Genomic DNA, 17705 nt, shown 5'->3' with positions numbered 1-17705 from the left:
TTCAAATGGCTTTAGCTGGGTGCTATCAAGACATTACAGAAAGGTAATGAAGGACTGAGGTCGATTAATCTCAAATTTAGGGCAAATTGTAAAATCCAGATGGCCTGAGGATAGAGAAGCTGCAGACCAAACCCTGAATGTGATTTGAAGTGTAGTAGAGTTTCAGAGAAAATGGATTTGCCAACCTGACAAATCTGCTTCACCAAGGTTAGGGTCTTCATTGGAAAGGAATGAGGCTCTGAGACTTGGAATGGGTTATCTGGGTTGATGCACTCAAAAATCTCGAATCCTTAGTTTCCTCTTAACTCATAGAAGTGCCCTATTCCTTCCTGCTAGAAGCTATCACTTCCCTTTTGACTGCAATATTGCAAGATAACATGCATTTAACTTTCCTTTCCTTTTTCTCTCTACCTATCTCCACTTTCCCTCCTGGCCACCCGACCCATGAGTAAGGTCTAGTCACAATGTAACTGGCTGGGAAAGAGTGTGGTCTGTCTACCAGGGGAGGAAAGGAAGTACACACCCCAAAGCTGCAGGACTTTGTCAACATGATTGGGCAGGATCCAGCAGAGAATATACAGGAATTGATCCCGAGGGCCTGGATTAAGGGTGGTGGGGTCAAAACATAAATTTGCATAAGGGAGAATTTATTTATGTGGGAATATTCTCCATTGATGCAGGACTTAATACCCTGTGAAGGATCTGGTGGACAGTGCTAACATGCTGCTAGAATGGCTCTTTGACACTTGGAAAAAGCTATGGCTCATGCTAACTAAAACTGCTAGAACTTTCATGGAACATGGTGAAAGAAGAGATCAATAAGTTCAGAGAAGTGCTCATGCTAAAGTGGATATACCATGTAAAGCAGAAAACCTATCTGCTAACCATGTTCACTTAAGCATCCACAGGACACTCCCTTTACCAGAGTGATAAAGAATGCACTGATGGGAGGGGAGTGAGCATAAATGAGTTCAGTGGTGGCTGTCCTCTGCAGGCCCTAGTTCTATGACAGCATCTTCCACTGTCAGTGGAAGATGTCAGATGGGCTGACAGTGGAAGATGCTATTATAGAACTAGGAATCTTTATAGCAATTAAGAGGATGCCAAAATAATAGAGGCCAGGTGGTGGCACTTAACTATTGGGTGCAAGATCATCACAATTATCATAATGAATGTCCAATCTGAATAACAGCTAGAGAGGCCTGACCCACAGTGGTCCATGGAGATGGTTAATGGAACACAACGTGCCTACAGGTAGCCACCAAGGAAATGCTTGATGAATGCAATCACATGAATCAAAGATGGAGGTTGAAGTCTCTTGCCTCAATAAAAAGTCAAAATCCTGTGTCCAGTTTCTGGAAACTGAGTCAGTTCTCAGTATCAGATCTCACTGCTTGACAGAGAGGTCAGGTCTCTGAGGAAAAGAGACTTTCAACCCCATGGTAAGCATATGTGATAATGGTTCCCTCAGTCCTTCCTCAAAGTACCTATGACTACTTGGGTAATCGTGCCCTGGGAAAGTGGGAATATCCAGTCATTTTGAACAGTGCTGTAGACAGCGTTTAAGTTGACATTGATATCCAGGCATCTGAATCATCATTGTGACCTCAATTAGAGTGGTATCATATGGGGGCTAATTGATAAATGGAGATCTGGCCCAGTTCCATTTCACAGTGAGTGCACTAGGTCCATGGATTCACTAGGTGATCATTTCCCTGGTCCTCAAATGTAACACTGGAATAAGCATACTTGGTATTTGGCAGGACTGCTGTATTTGTTGTTTGTCCTTTGGCCTGGCATATCCCTCTACCAAGAGTCCAAGACAAATATCATATCTGGGAGCAATATAATGAATTCATTGATGGTATCATATTCTCAATTCAAATCATCAGTCTGATTTCTACACACAAAAAATGGGTGGACTTTTGCAGATGACAGTGGACTACTGCAAACTCTATCAAATATTTGCCTTAACTGCAACTGCTGTGCTGTACTATCTTTGCTAGAGCCTCACACAGCCTCAGATATGTGACATATGGCCATTGATCTGTAAAATGAGATCTTTTCCATTCTTTTCAAGAAGAATAATCAGAAGCAGTGTGTGTTCATGTGGAATCGACAGAAATATATAATGTCCTTGTCCACATTTTGTTAAATGTCCTGCCCTCTGTCATAATATAGTGCAAAGGAACCTAGACTTTTTCTGCGAATGCTATCTTGGTACACTGTATCAGTGATATCATGTTAATTGGACTGAGGGAGGAAGAACTGGCAAATGCATCAGAGGCCTTGGTAAGACACATACTCCAAAGGATGGGAAATAAATCTCATGAAAATTCAGGGATCTGACATCTGTTTTTAGGAGTATAGTCATTTGGTACATGTCGGGACATCCCTTTCAAAGAAAAGGAGAGATTAATGAATCTAATATTTTCCACCCCTAAAAAAGAAGTGAAATGCTTTTAAGGTCTTTTTGGGTTCTGGGGACATCATATTTCATTCTTGGAAATACTGCTCCAACCCATTCACTATAGGACACAAAAGACTACCAACTTTGCTTGATGCTCAGGGCAGGAAAGGGCTCTGCAGCACATCCTGCTATGCTACTAGAACATGGTAGAGGAAAAACATGGGATATCAATGGACCATGCAGTCAGAACTGTCCATCACAACCTAGGGTCTTTCTGACCCACCAAGTGATAAGGTCGAGCTGAACCAATAGCAATTCAGTGTAAGATGGAAGTGGTATATCTTGGATTGGGAATGAGCAGAGCCAGAAGGCACAAGTAAGTTGCACGTGGCAAAGACCTCCATGTCCTCTACCAGTGTTACACTGGCACCTCTCCCTCAGCTCACTCTTGTGGCCACATGGGGGTCCCTTTTGACCAACTGACAAAGGAGGAAAAGGACAAGTCTGATTCATGGATGGGTTGGCTCTGTATGTAAGTCCAAGCTGAGAAAGAACTACTGCTACTCCATAGCCCTACTCAGGGATGGCCCTGAGAGACAGCGATGAGGAGAATTCCTCCTGATGATTGTTCACAGCCATTTCTCCATTTTTTGAAAGAAAAAAAAAAGTAACGATCGGATGGAGTAAAAATAAATAAGAACTTATAGGAAGTCATCTCTTGTTTGGCTGATTGTTTGGGGGCTTGGAAGGAGAAAGGTAGAAAGATCATGGAATAGGAGATCTGGGGAAGAGGGATGTGCCTTTGCCTATGCACTAGGAATGAAGTTTGAATATCTTTGTATCTCATTGTAATGCCCACTAGAGAATATTCACCAAAGAAGAGGCATTAAACAGCCAGGTAGACAAAATGACTCAGCCAGTTGATGTCATCCAGCTTCTGTTATTGGCCACCCCAGTGCTGGCATAATGGGTGCATGAATAGACTAGTCATTGCTGCGGGACTGACTCAATGCCATTGGTCCTCACTCACCAAGGCTGATCTAGCTACTGTTACTGTTACTGCTGATTTTTCAACTTGCTGGTACCAGAGATCATTGCTGGGTCTCTGATACAGCACCATCCCTCAAGGATTCCAGGAAAGTTGATTACACTGGAACCTTCCTATCCTGGGAATGGTAGTGATTCATCTTAAGTGGGAAAGACACATTCTGGTATCAGTTTTCTTTTCCTTGCTGCAGGGCTTCATCCAGCACCACTATTAGAAGGTTTACAGAAATATTACAGAATATCTATCTACGTCATATATTGTACAACATAGCCTCAGACCAAACAGCTTTGTTGCAGTAGTGCACACTTAACCATCTACCCACTGGGCCTAATACATTTTGCACTACTTAGAAGGTATAAGTCTGAGAGATGATAGAATTGACTTTTCAGAGAGCAGCTAGGGTGCTGGCTTGCAGACGATACCCTTGTTTGAATGGGGCACCATCTTGCAGGATGCAGTATATACCCTAAATCAAAGACCATTTTATGGCTCTGTTCCCCTGTGGATCCAGGGTGGCTCCACTTATCATTGCTTTCAGTGACTCAAATGAGGAATATGTTCTTCTCCACCATGCATGTTAAGGCTCTGTGGGTTCTGAACTAGACCTTGGATCTTAGAGGGGGAATGATTTTACCAGGGGACCCAGTAAGAGTCCCATTAAACATTAAGCTATGGCTACTACATGGTTGCTTAAATTTCTTCATGCCAACCGTCCAGCAAACAGAGAAAGGAAACACAAAATTTGCAGGGTTAATTGATCCTGGTCATCAGGAGGAGGTAGGGCTGCTATTACACAGTGAGGACCAAGAAAAATAAGTTTATTTGTCAGATGATCTACTGAATCATCTCTTGGTACTCTCCTGATTTTGTCAAGAAATTGACAAGTTTAGCAGCCATGACATGACGTGGTTACCAGGGACCTACACATTCAGGGATGACTATCTGGGTAACCTCACCAGGTAAGCCACTTAGCTCAGAAGAAGTGCTAAGCTAGGGTAAGAAGATTCTGGAGTAGGTTGCAGAAGAAGGAGAAAATGAGTGTCAGTTTTAGCCTTAAGAACAGCTATGTTGGCAAAGACTGTATGTAGTTCATCCTACTCATCTTCCTCTAGTAAACTTCCCCAGAAAAATGACCAATGAGAAACTTACAGGAGCTCATCCCAAATGGAATAAACTTACGATATGAATCATGTGAATACAAGGGATGCAAGGATTGTCCTATATTGGATGTTGTGGTATACCACCAAGATACCCTCTTCAGGACTAAGACACTCATCTTCCAGGTATCAACTTATTGGCTGCTGACAGTCTATAGCTGATACACTCTCTGGAAATTGTCCTTGGTTGAAGGGAGCTGACTTATCCAACTCCACACACCCCTTCCCAGGGGTAGTCCAACCTAACGAAGTATTTATGTAGGACTACAAGGGTTCAGCCTTCTTGTCTTGATGTAGACATAACTGATCTAGCTGGGATATCCCAGCTCCAGAGCTTCCATAGTTCTCAGCTCCAGAGCTCCAAAGGTCTCTGTCAATTTCTCTATTTACCAAATCCTGCTTCTCCCATTCCTTTATAGGTATTCCAGAAAGTGCTCCCTAATAACTACCACATGCAAATATATGCCTCAGAGATTGTTTTCCAGACAGACTTTTCCTAAGCTAAGTGCTCTCCCCGCTTCCAGGCTTTTGAACATGCTGATAACTGCTTAGAGCCTCCTTGACTTTCCTCCTCAGCCTTACCTAATCCAGTGACTCTCAACTCTTTCTTCCAATCAGTTACATTGTATAATGAAGAATATATGAATTATCCTGAGTTGAACATCACTTATTGCCCTCAGATATTGATATTCAATGCTGTACCTCACAGGTATATAAAATCAACTATGTTGATACATATGATGGTTGAAAACTACTGACCTTACCAATACCTGCTAATCCTTTGTGTGTCAGCTAGCTATCATTTATTCTGAGAAGTTCTCCACAATGCATTCTTTCAAGGTTCACACACTAACAACTCTCTGTACTTACTTCTATTTTGGGCCTTGTCATACTCTACTGTAATTACCTATTTAATTGTCATTTTGCCTACTCAATTCTGAGTTCCTTGAAAAAAATATTATCTCTTAATTACTGTGGTAACTTCAATAAATAGCTTGTGTTTGGCACATGCTTCTTTCTCTCCCTATACATTTTTTTTTTTTAATAAATAAGATAGATTTGAGAATCACTGCTATGTAGATAGTAGTGCAGCTGGGAATGAGGATGAGATTACTATGGAAAAGTGTACATATGAGAACTCCACTTTAACATTAAAGTTTTAATTACAACAGAAAATCCAACATATATTTGAAAAATGTAAGATATATATGTGGGAAACATAGTATAGGTATTTTTTTTTCTGACAGTGCTTGGTGTATACATGATTTTAAAGGTTTCTTTTGAGTACACAGATATCTTCCCAGGAACCTCTCTAGAAGAAGAGCATAAGCCAGGACAGAACGCTTGGAACATTGATGCATAAGCAATAGCCAAGAGTTGGAACCAACATAAATGTCCATTGATGGACAACTGGATAAGAAGAATGTGGTAAATATACACAATGGATTGCTACTCTGCCATAAAAAAGAATGAAATTCTGCCATTTGCAGCAATATTGATAAACTTAGAGAAAATTATGTTAAGTGAAATAAGTAAGGCACAGAAAGAGAAATACAGCATGTCCTCACTCATAAGTTGAACTAAAAAGATAAACAAATAAATAAAAAAAGAAAGATACAACAATCACAATAATCTATTGAACTTTCAAAAGGAGAGAACAGAACTGAGGCCACCAGAGGTGGGAAAGGGGGAGTGGGAGGGAGGGTTAGAGAAAAATTGGTAAAGGGCCATAAAATATGATCACATTATGTAATGTTGAATATACTAGTTATCCTGATTTGAGCATCAAATATTGCACACATATTGGGATTGATAGTCAATGCTGTACCCCACAGATATGTACAATCAATTATGTTTCAATAAAATATTAGGTTTCAAAAAAAAGAGTTGGTGGAAAAAGAAGTGGCTGTAAGGATAGACAGAAGGGTGGGCCAGAGATAAGAAAAGACCCCTTAAAATGTTGGAGAACCAAGAAAGGAGGGAATGTCAAGCTGCTAATGCTCAGAAAGTTTAGACCGATAGCTTTTGATTATAGGCTTCACATTTTCACCTTTTTCCTTCTCTTACCTCAATCACAGCCTTTTTGAGAGGGGTTGGTGGCCAATAACCTATGTTATGACCTTCCATCTTTAACAACCGCTTTCCCTACATATTGAGACAGTCAGATTCCCTCTTTTTTCCCTCTTGAGAATTTGAATTAGAAAATGTGAGAATGGGAGAGTTAACAGTGGAAGCAGAGGTGAAAGAGACAATATAGTGAACCATGAGGTTGAGCCCAGGCAATGAAAGCAGAGGCTGTGAGTAATTTAAACCCATTCTTCACAGAACAGATCAACAAATCAGCAAATGGCTGGAGGAATGGATTGAAGTGGATGGGCAAAGAAACAGAGGCCGAGTGAGAGAGAGAATTGTACAGTCCACGGGTAAGGCAGCAGTAGTAAAGGGTGACTCCTTTGAAGATGTCCTCTCTCCAGTTCCAGTTCCAGTCCCAGTCAACGTGCTGGTTATTACAGCAAACTTCCCACTTCTCCAGATAATCTGAACGGGACCCTTTTCCCTGTGCTCAAAAGAACCTAACTGTAGTAGAGCCAGGGTAGAAACTCATTTTCTTGCTCCCAATCCAGTCTCTCTCCACTGTGTCCACATGTCCTTGCACTTGCCTGGGCCTTCCTTCTCTACCTCCTGACCGATCTATATGAGATAGGGGAGCAGGGAGGCAAGTTGTCCTCAAGATATAATTCATAAGTCTATATTACTAATTATGCCTTCTATTGTGAAGGTGAGTCTCTCAAACACAACCAGACATTGCTAATGCATTGCCAGTTTTTAAGATTATTCTTATCCTATGATGACTCTATTATCGAATAAACATGTTATCAGTCATCTTATTTGTATGGGTATGGCTGAGTTTTCTTTCCAACTGTATGTTTTATATGTGTCTAAACAGGAAGGAGTGAACCACAAATGTTAGTTTTAGCTCTAACACGTGACTAAATACTTACCTTTCTTTGGTAGCTTGCACTGGAAGAATGTACTCAGCACTGTATCAGTTAGGTTCAACCAGAGAAGAATAACAAGTAGGATATTACATTAAGACATTCATTGCAAAAAAAAATTGGCTTATGTGATTGTGGCGGCTGGCTAGGCAAGTCTGAAATCCATGCGGTAGAACATCAGCAAGGACAGGCTGAGAACTCGGGCATGGGCTAATTCTGCTGTCCACAGGCAGAATATTATCTTCTTCAGGGAAGCCTCAGCTCTACTCTTAAGATTGTCAACTGATAGAGTCAGGCCTACCTGAATTATCTAGGTTAATCTCCTCTATTTAAAGTCAAATTATTACGGGCTTTTATCAGATCTGCAAGATATCTTCTCAGCAACATCTAGAGTGCTGTTTAATTGAGTTACTGGAACTGTAGCCTATACAAATTGACACATCAGAAACTCATTAGAAGCACTATGGAAGAGGCCTACATGTAAATCCAAAATGCTATTATTATGAAAAGCTGTAGTAATTTTACTTCTTCAAGCTTCAATTTTCTCTGAAAAAAAACAAGCAAGTCAGATTTGACTGATTGATTTTTTTATTTGATCACTATTTATTTATTCATTCATGTGGTGGTAATTCACTATCCTGGTCATTCTTGTTCATTTCATCACCAAATCCTATCAGTTCTGCTTTCAAAATATACTGAGAATCCTACTGCTCCTTACTTTTTTTACTGTTACCATCTGCCCTAAGTCACCATCTTCTCTTGCCTGGATTATCATAATAGCCTCCTTAATTGGTCTCCCTGCTACTCATTTAGTTCCCAGTACAATTTAATCTCCATATTGCAGCTAGTATAATCCTTCTAAAACTCAAGACAGATCACATTATCCCTCTGGTTAAGACCTTTAAAGGATTCCTATATCTACTAGAAGTCCAAGTCCAAGTCCTCTCTGTGGACTGTGCATCCCTACCTGATCGGAGCCCAGTCCCTCACTCTGTCACCACCTCACTCACCCTTTCTTACTCTGTTCCAATACCACAAGCCTCCTCACCTTTGCTTCATCACTCAAACGCATTCCCATCACAGGCCTTTGCACAGGCTGTGCACTCTACTGGGCATGAGAAATCTGCTTTGTTTGCTTCCCCACTTTCTTCAGGTTTCAGCTCAGTTGTCACCTTTTCATGGAGGTCTTCCTTGGTAACCTCTTCATAAATAGCATCGTCTTGCTATTTATTATCATCATCCTTTCCTTGTTTTATTCCCCTTTGCATCCATTACTTCCTTACATATTATTATTCATATCTCCCCACTAGACAAAAGAGACTTGGTCTGTTTTGTTTACTATAGTGCTTAGAACATTACCTGGGATATGGCTGGCATTCAAAAAATATTTGTTGAATGAATGAAAGTTAGAAAATGTCTACTTATTGTGAGAGCCAGGAAAAAAAAATCTGAATCCTCCTACCTGGGCACTTTACAATGTTTTTGTGTTGAGAAAAAATACTTCTCCTGCTATCAAATTTGGCAGGGAATTCTCTGTTTTGTTTTTGTTTTTGTTTTTGAATAGTATTGTGCTGTCATTTCTCCCACGGCCATCATTGAATGGGTGTTTCTATGGTGATTGTGTTATTTCTGGTCAGAATCCTATTGAAGAGAAACCTGAATTTGATATCCCAGTAAGTCAAGATTCTTTTGACATACTATTAAGATACAGATGGATTTTCACAAATCAGCTCCCTGCCTTATTCAGCAAATTAATTGGAGAGGTGAACGGAAGACATGTTTAGGGTTCAACTCCAGAGTTCTGAAAACTGGCACTGTAGAAAATAAACAAAATGAGTTACCAATATGTTGGCTCAGCAGTAACAGTCCCAGTGAAATCAATCCAATTTTACCTTGCTTCCTACCTATGGGACCCTGGCATGCTAGTTGTAATCATGCCCTCATCTTTACACCTAATCAAGCTGTGGATTCCTTATTCTTCCTGTTCTATTCTGGGGATAGGAATAAAATTACAGACAAGCATACTTCTGCAGCCTAATTTGTGAGTTTACCCCAGAAAACAAATGAGGTTTGCCTAATGGTGGTACCCAATGAGTACATGGGGATCTGGCTGTGTTAGAACAGCACACAGGAGCTAACCATGCAACTTAGACACATGCCTTAGCTCCTTAAGATCAATTTCTACATGCATAGACAGCCACTGAGAAGACAGAAAATTTGATTTCCACTTTTGCCTCATTTTTCTTTTTTTGTGTCCCCTCTTCTATCCTGGCTGCTCTTCTCTACCCATCTCCAGTCTGGCTCCCATTGCTCATAATCTGCCCAGGGTGAACCATGTTCAGTCCTGTTTTTATTGAATTATGAAAATGTGGAGAGGTTTCTGTAGCTACACAGATATCTTCATATTATCTTTAAAATTATAGGAACATTGCAGAATGCAAATTAATTTGCATATGTATGACCTAAATAAAACAACTCTTTTATGTCAATCCCAGCTTTATAAGGAACTCAAAGCCAGTATCAACATGATCACTGCAAATGATCTGTGTTGAAATCTCTCCAAAAATGGCAAGAGAAATTACATTTTAAGGCATAGAACAACATATTACTCTGTGTCTTGCTGGGGCTCTGTTTGATAGCTTTCTCTAGCAAACTAACTCTCCAGCTATCTAACTCTGCTTACTTAAGCCCATCCCCTTAACAAAATGATTTTTAATTGTTCAAGACTTACCATGTCTCACAGAGTACATATTATCCTTGAAATAACTAAGCTCTCATTTATTTATTAATTCAACAAGAATTTACTGAACATATACTACGTACTGTGTACTGTGATAGGAATAAACACTGGTCCCTGATTTTTAACAAAATCAACATGTAATGTGTACACCCTGAAACAGGGTATGGAGATTTGACATAATCAGTATATCATCAGGCAAGATGTGATAGATTCCATGAATCAAATAAATGCATGAAGTCATCAAAGTGCTTCCAGTCTTTCTGGATAACTCAATCCTTCATTTCTTTGGCAAATAGCCTCATTGATCCTTCATCATTAAAGTTTTTCCTCCACTACCGCTTCCAAATTGAAAAGAATCCAAGGTACCACTCCAATCTTAGTTTTCAGATCCACCTTTTTGCAGATGTATTTTATAACTAAATTGCTCTGTCTGTCTGACAAAGGTCATTAGCTTCTTGAAAGGGATCTATGCCTTTTTCTAAGTCTGTCCTGGCACTAAGTACCTGCTATTTCACAAATAATAAATAAAAAATGGTGATGACTGCCCTGAGTCTCCATGATCTACTCACTGGCTTCTTAAACACATCTTTCATTTCCTCTGCTAGGAAATATGGCAAATACTTCTTAGAGTAATTGAAAAAGTTAGTTTGTCAGTTCCAACCAACATTTAAAGAAGGCTGAATGAGAGTAGATGGAATCAATGATTAGGTTAAGTGATTTCTTGGGACTGTAAATATTGAATATGAAGAAATATGGCACCTTATCTGAGCCAAGAAGGGTAAAACTGTTTGGATTCTTATTTAATAAAATATAGATAAAGGGGCAATTTTGGCTTAATAAAATGGACTAAGTTATGCACAGTTGGCTCTGGTGCATAACCCTTCCAGACCATGACTTGGGAGCTACATTAGCAATTTCTCTCAGCCTCAAAGACCTCAGACTCCCAAGTCTGAACTTGAAATGAGAATGCTTAAAGCACTACAGGTTTCATGGCAAAGTGTCACATGTGGCTTGGGAACTCGATGGGAGGAACTACACCAAGGTCGCTTGGAGTAGACAGAATAAGGCTAACCATACACCCTGTGATCAATTCCTTCTGACTTCACTTTGGCCTCAGCGTTATGATTGTTTAGTTTTGGAGTCTTCATTCATGCTTAGACTGTTTCCATATAAGGCTATCCCTGGCTATTAAATGCTAATACATAGTCAGAAAGCCTAATGTTTGGATTGAAAAATACAAATTGTAAGTTATTAGAAAAAAACTGAGGCAAATACCTAGTTGTTTCAAAATTGCTGTTTGGCATCAGATTACCAAGTATTTAAATCTCTCACTAAATTTATCAGTTTTATTCAGTTATTCAGCCTCATTCCAATTAAACACTGTTTACATTAGGATTCATCCTTCATCTGTTTTTTTCTACTGCTGGATATTTGACTATACTTGTAATCTAAACTCTGTAAATGTAAACAGGGTTATAGTCATATTTTAACTCTCATACTTTCACCAGATAGATAAATATACTTTTTAAAAAATCTTGTTTTCCAAATTAGGTTGTCAGATAACATACAAATTTAATGTAATCCTCTGTTAACTTTGAAGCTTATAGAACCATAACCTTATTATATAGAATTCTAACTTATGTATAGTAATTTATATAAAGTACATAGAATGTAGGAGGTATTTAGACTGCTGCCAGTTCCAAGTTTGCTGCATAACATTTGAAACTGGCACAGGAGAACAGAGCACACTGTGGACCTATGTATTTCTGAGGGTTCATTTCCACTTCAATGACACCAGCTGTGTGGTATCCTCACGAGTTGCAGGTTCTGCTAGGAAGAGCAAATGTTTGGAAGATTCGTTCTTCTTAAAGTGACGTGTGCTCCAAGCTTGTGATTGTTAATGCTTTGACATGGTGTTTTTGGGTCAACTGTCTAGATTACTATGGGCTGGTATATTTCAGGTCACAAAGGTTGTTTGAGGGGTGCTTTAATGCCCTCTACAGGGAGTTTATAAACAATCAAAGAGTCTCATTGAAATAGCACATCTGTTTCTAAATGAAAAGAAAAACACGACAGCCTCTCAGGTTGAGAATAGCCACCAGGTAACATTGAGAAGAATTTAGTTAATAGCTGCCATTTTAATAGAAACAGCCTATCATCAGATAAAATGGTTAAGGGTTTTATGATGGTTGCGTTTGGAAAATCAGTCCAAAACAAGTTTTTTTCTGCTCAGTTACACAGCTGTACAGTCTGTGTTTGTGAAATTTGATTAAATTTATTTTATTTGAACCTGACCCAGCCTGTTGTAATTTTAGTAAAACTGGTCTCTAACATTAGTTTTAAAATATTCTTTATAGGGGAAGTTTGGGCAAGCACTCAAAAAGATGCTTTGTTGAAATCATCTCTACTGTGTATATTTGCTAATACCTCTCTACTAAAAAAAAATTGAACTAATTTTCACATACTTTGCTATTTTTTATCACCTGCTAAATTTTACTGTCTTTGTTCTCGGGCCTAGCCAAAAGCCAAAAAACCAAACATGTAATATGAACCAAAATTTCATAATGTATTGAATGTGCCATTTATTACTTCCAAGGACCTGTGATATTGTTACAGTATTCTTAATAATGCCTGCAGTTGACCCTATCAGATAGTGCTGTACCTACCAACAATCCCTTCCTAGCTCTGCTATCTAGATGGCCTTGGGGACTTTACAGGATTCCCAGGAAACCTGAGATGTTATTAAATTTTCTTATAAACTCCCAGAAAGTTCACAGGTTTTATTCATTTATTGAACAAATATTTATTGAACATGAGACACTGGACATACGGCATTGAAAAAGCATGAATTTTCCTCCCTCTTGGAGCATTCATTCTAGTGGGAATACGAATGAAACAATGAAACCAGACTCCATGGACCTCACGGGACTGACTGGAACCTGCAGAGGCCTGAACAGGATTCCCCACCAAGTTCAATAATCTGCAGAACAGCTGATACAAATTCCAGTTCAGATCCTATTTTCTTGGAGTGTGGGGATTCTGGAAAAGACTAGAGATTGGGAATCTTGTTTTACAGTGGAGCTTCAGGGTGGAGGACACAATATAGTCTCCTGCTCTCACTGTTACTTAGATTATTATTAGCTAAAATTAGGTTATTACTAAGTGGGCCCTGAGGGATGTGTGCAATTCTTCATACAGAATACAATACAATAAAAAGCAACAGAAAAGCAAAAACAAGATCAAAACAGACTTTATGAAATATCTAATTTCTCTTTACGGTTCTAGGTGTAATACAAGAGTACTGCATAAACTTTGTCCTTGCCTTTTTGAATTTTAGGAACTATTAGTCTCCCTGACAGTACAGCTTGTCTCTACTCAGGTTGTGAGACTTGGAAAACTACAAGGAAATTTGGGTATGAAATACAGTGAGTTACACAATTTCCATGTGCAACCTTTGTCCCTGCACAGATCAATTGACCTAAAGTTGACCATTGGCTGTTGGCCACTGATGCATGGTGCCCTTGCCAGATGCTTCTATAATAACGCCAAGTCAGGCTTCTGTCTAGATTTCCCTCTGCAGTTGTCTCCAGATTGAATTTACAGAATATACTCATTTCTTATACTGATACAAAGAGTTTCTTTTCTTATTTTATGTTTAATTTTACTTCTCTGAAAGGCAGACTGTCAAAGGATTTGAGATTTTAAAGTATTATTTTTGAATTATTTTAATAAATTCCTGGCAGTTTTATAAAATGTTAAAGCAAAACTTGCTTTTTTTGTTCTTTGGTCTGAGTTTCCTAAATTTATTAAAACACAGATCTTTATTAAGAGAGATTTAGAAACAGCTTGAGACAAGATTGTGAGCAATTTTGCTATACGGATGACAATAGCAAGACGGCACCAATGGATAAAAAAGTGAAAACAGCTGACCAATCTGTACAAACTTCTATCAAGACTCAGGGGATGAAGCAGCTGTTATGCAAGTAGTGCTTGAAAGATCTGGGGAATCTGTGAAAGCTACATAAATACATGGTACTGGGGAAGAACACTTGTGACACACCAGAAATGTAGGAACACTGGAAAGAATCTTATAATGGTTGAGAGTGCCCAAGTTTAAAATTTATAGCCCTTGATTCATTACTTGAAATTTGTATAATATAAAGAAATTTAAGTCCTGGATGAACGTTTCTTTACCACTTCTAAGTCTACACCCTGCCTATTCCTAAGGTCTGGAGTGCCACATTGGCTGCTGTCATTGACAAGTAGTTGAAGGTTTCTGTTAGATGGTGGCTTTGCAAAGAACTTCTCCTTGTTGATCTGGCTGTATATGGCACAGAGCCAGCCGCCTCAAGTCTCCTTTCTGCTCAGTCTTTCCTCTATCAGCGGTCCTTATTGGAAGCCGACAGGACACCTGTTACTGTGTTGGTGTAAGGAATCTGTCTGTAATGACCTTCCATAAAGCCAGGAAACTGTGTCTGTGGCTAACCCAATTATATTACAGGCAAGACAGGGCACCTGATGCTGGCTCTGGTGATGGGCTGGGAAGCAAAATGATAAATCTTTATGATAAATCCTGATTGTTGGACAAGAGGGAAAAAGACCCCTAACCCTACCCCAATTTTCTTTTTCATTAGCCTCCTGATACTATCTCCTGAATAACACTGAAAGTAAGCAGCCTATAAATATTGCACAAGTTTCCAATACTAAAAGCTGATAAAGTTTATTGTACTTATAAAATAAATAGAAGGAAATGCTTTCAGTTTCCTATTTACAGGGCTCTGGGGAGATTCCAGGTATAATTTATAGCTTCAATTTAAAAAATGGATTCTCCCTTCACACTCTTTCTTTTCTTGCTCTCTTTTTTTTTCTTTCTGGCTTTTTATGTCTCGGGCAAAGCATGTATGTGATCATGCCCTCAGGCAATGTCAAGCCTTCTGTTACATACTCTTATTTTTATTGCATCTCTTTAATTACCTCTTTAAAGATAATTGTCTCATATGTTTCCATTTTCTTTACTATTTCTTTTTTTTATTTTCCTACTATTCCTTTAGTTAAAATGGGAATTGCTTTTTCATTGTGTCTAAGCTTCCTCCTATTCTGTGTGTGTATTCTGGAATCATCACCTATGTAGCCACGTCCTCAGACATTTATGAGATTAACATATGCTGGTACTCTGCAACTAAAAATGTAAAATGTCCATTTCCAGTAATATTCACCCAGATTTTGTCATTCCTTTATGTGGAGAAAAGTCTTCTGAGTATTTGAAGAAAAGAATCTGAATTTCAAATGCTCCAAAAAAGGCAGGGGAGGAGGAACCTTAGATAAAGCTCTGGTCCTGTAGATGCTCCTCTCATTGATTAGTCAGTATTGTTTATAGATTCTGGAAACCTGTTCTTTTGCTGTACATAAAAATGGCAGACAGTGGGGATCATCGGATGTGATATCTCCTTTCATTTGTAGCACTCATGGTTCCACTATTTCTGAGGTGCTGCATTTTGAAAACAAGATTGGACTTAAATTATCACCCTATATTTTTGGAATCAGTGTGAATTTAAACTTTCCTTAATTAATTGTACTTCACACAATATCCTTACAAGGCAGAGACAGGAGCTGCATCCTAGTTTCGGAATGAGATGGGTGTGAATAGTGTTATGTTGCTTTATTTATCATAATGGCCAACTGATAAGGAAATCATCCAAGGATATTGGCTAAAGACTTGAGAAGTTTAGAGTTTTGCCAAGTGAAGCTTGTAAAATGCAGAAGTGTCTTTACCCATGCCTTTACAAGAAGGTTATTTATACTTATATATTGAAGGGCATGATGCAAAAAATAAATACAATTTTAGAGCATTCATGAATTGCCTCATTAATTAGTATTTTAAAATAATAATGCCTCATATTTATTGGGGCTTACTGTGGGCCAGAAATTGAGATGTAGTACATGCAGATTTTCTCATTTAAATTTTTTAAGAAAACTGAGGAAAAAATGACTGTTCCCAATTTACAGAAAGAAAAAAAAGGGGTTCAAGTAGGTGAAATAACTCACTCAAGGTCGCATAGGTAGTAGATGGCAGGGCCAAGTTTAAAACTCAGCTCTTCTTGACTCCAAATCTGTGCTTAACCCAAATGTAATTTTGAAAGTCTAGTTTTGATTCACTAGATAGTCGCCTCTGTGGTAACTTTTCAAAGATATTATGTAAACATTTCAGAGTTGTTTGCCTTTTTATTTTTTGGTTTTTGTTGCACTAAGAGCAATCTGGAAAATACTTTGCTATGCCTTATCTTTCATTAAAAAAGCATTATACTCTTGGAAAATAGCAGAGATGACAGAAACAAGAGAAAAGTTAAAAATCAAACACGTTATATACTGACTTTATATAAGCCTATTTTTTATTTCTAAAACTTAAGAAGCAATTTTTCCATATAACTTTGAAGATGAAAGAAATCTCTGTAATCTGTAAACTACTCCACAATATTTCATTTGTTTTGTCTAATTCAGGGTATACCTCTCTGCTCAGTAATGTTCTTCTATATGTTCCAAATTTGAGTAAAGAAAACCAAAACTCTCTATTTAAACTGTTAGTCTTAAATAGTATTGATAAGCAGTATAAATATAGTAATTTTTGATAAATTACCAAACTTCTATATTTATGCAGTTGGGTACAAATCTATTTCTGTTTCCTTTACCAAAAAGTACTATTCTTCAGCCAAACTCATCTCCAAACCTGTTTTCTGTGTTTTCTTCCATTTGGAATGTCTTCTCTCCTGCTAATCTCCTTCCATTCTTCACATCTATTTGTACTGCTTTCAACTGACCATATAAAGAACTATCTTGTTCTATCTTTGTCTAATAACTTTCTGCTGGTGGTTATAAGCATCTTTAGGCAAAAACGAGACTTGCTTCTCTATTTTTCCCCCAAAATATTTTCATCAATTAAAAATGTCTTTCTTTTTTTTTTTAAATTTTTTATTTTGTCAATATACAATGTATATGATTATTATGGCCCACCACCGACACTTCCCGCCCTCTTCCCTCTCTCCCCTCCCCCCCAAGAATGTCCCCTCCGTTTGTTTGTTGTAACAACTACAAAAAAAGTATAGTTGTTATATCTTCTTCCCCACCCCACACCCCCCGGTTTTTTTTTTTTTGGGTGCGTGTGTGTGTGTGTGTGTTTGTGGGTAAATTAATTTGTTTATTTTTTAGCTCCCACCAATAAGTGAGAACATGTGGTATTTCTTTTTCTCTGCCTGACTCGTTTCACTCAACATTATTCTAATATATTTGAATGCTAAAAGAAAAAAACTGCCAGCCAAGAATACTATACTAGCTATCCTTCAGAAATGAGGGAAAAATA

Source organism: Galeopterus variegatus, unplaced genomic scaffold (genome assembly GCF_000696425.1).
Source record: "Galeopterus variegatus unplaced genomic scaffold, G_variegatus-3.0.2 Scaffold355, whole genome shotgun sequence".
In the NCBI taxonomy this organism is placed as follows: domain Eukaryota; kingdom Metazoa; phylum Chordata; class Mammalia; order Dermoptera; family Cynocephalidae; genus Galeopterus; species Galeopterus variegatus.
This window is presented reverse-complemented; position numbering follows the sequence as displayed.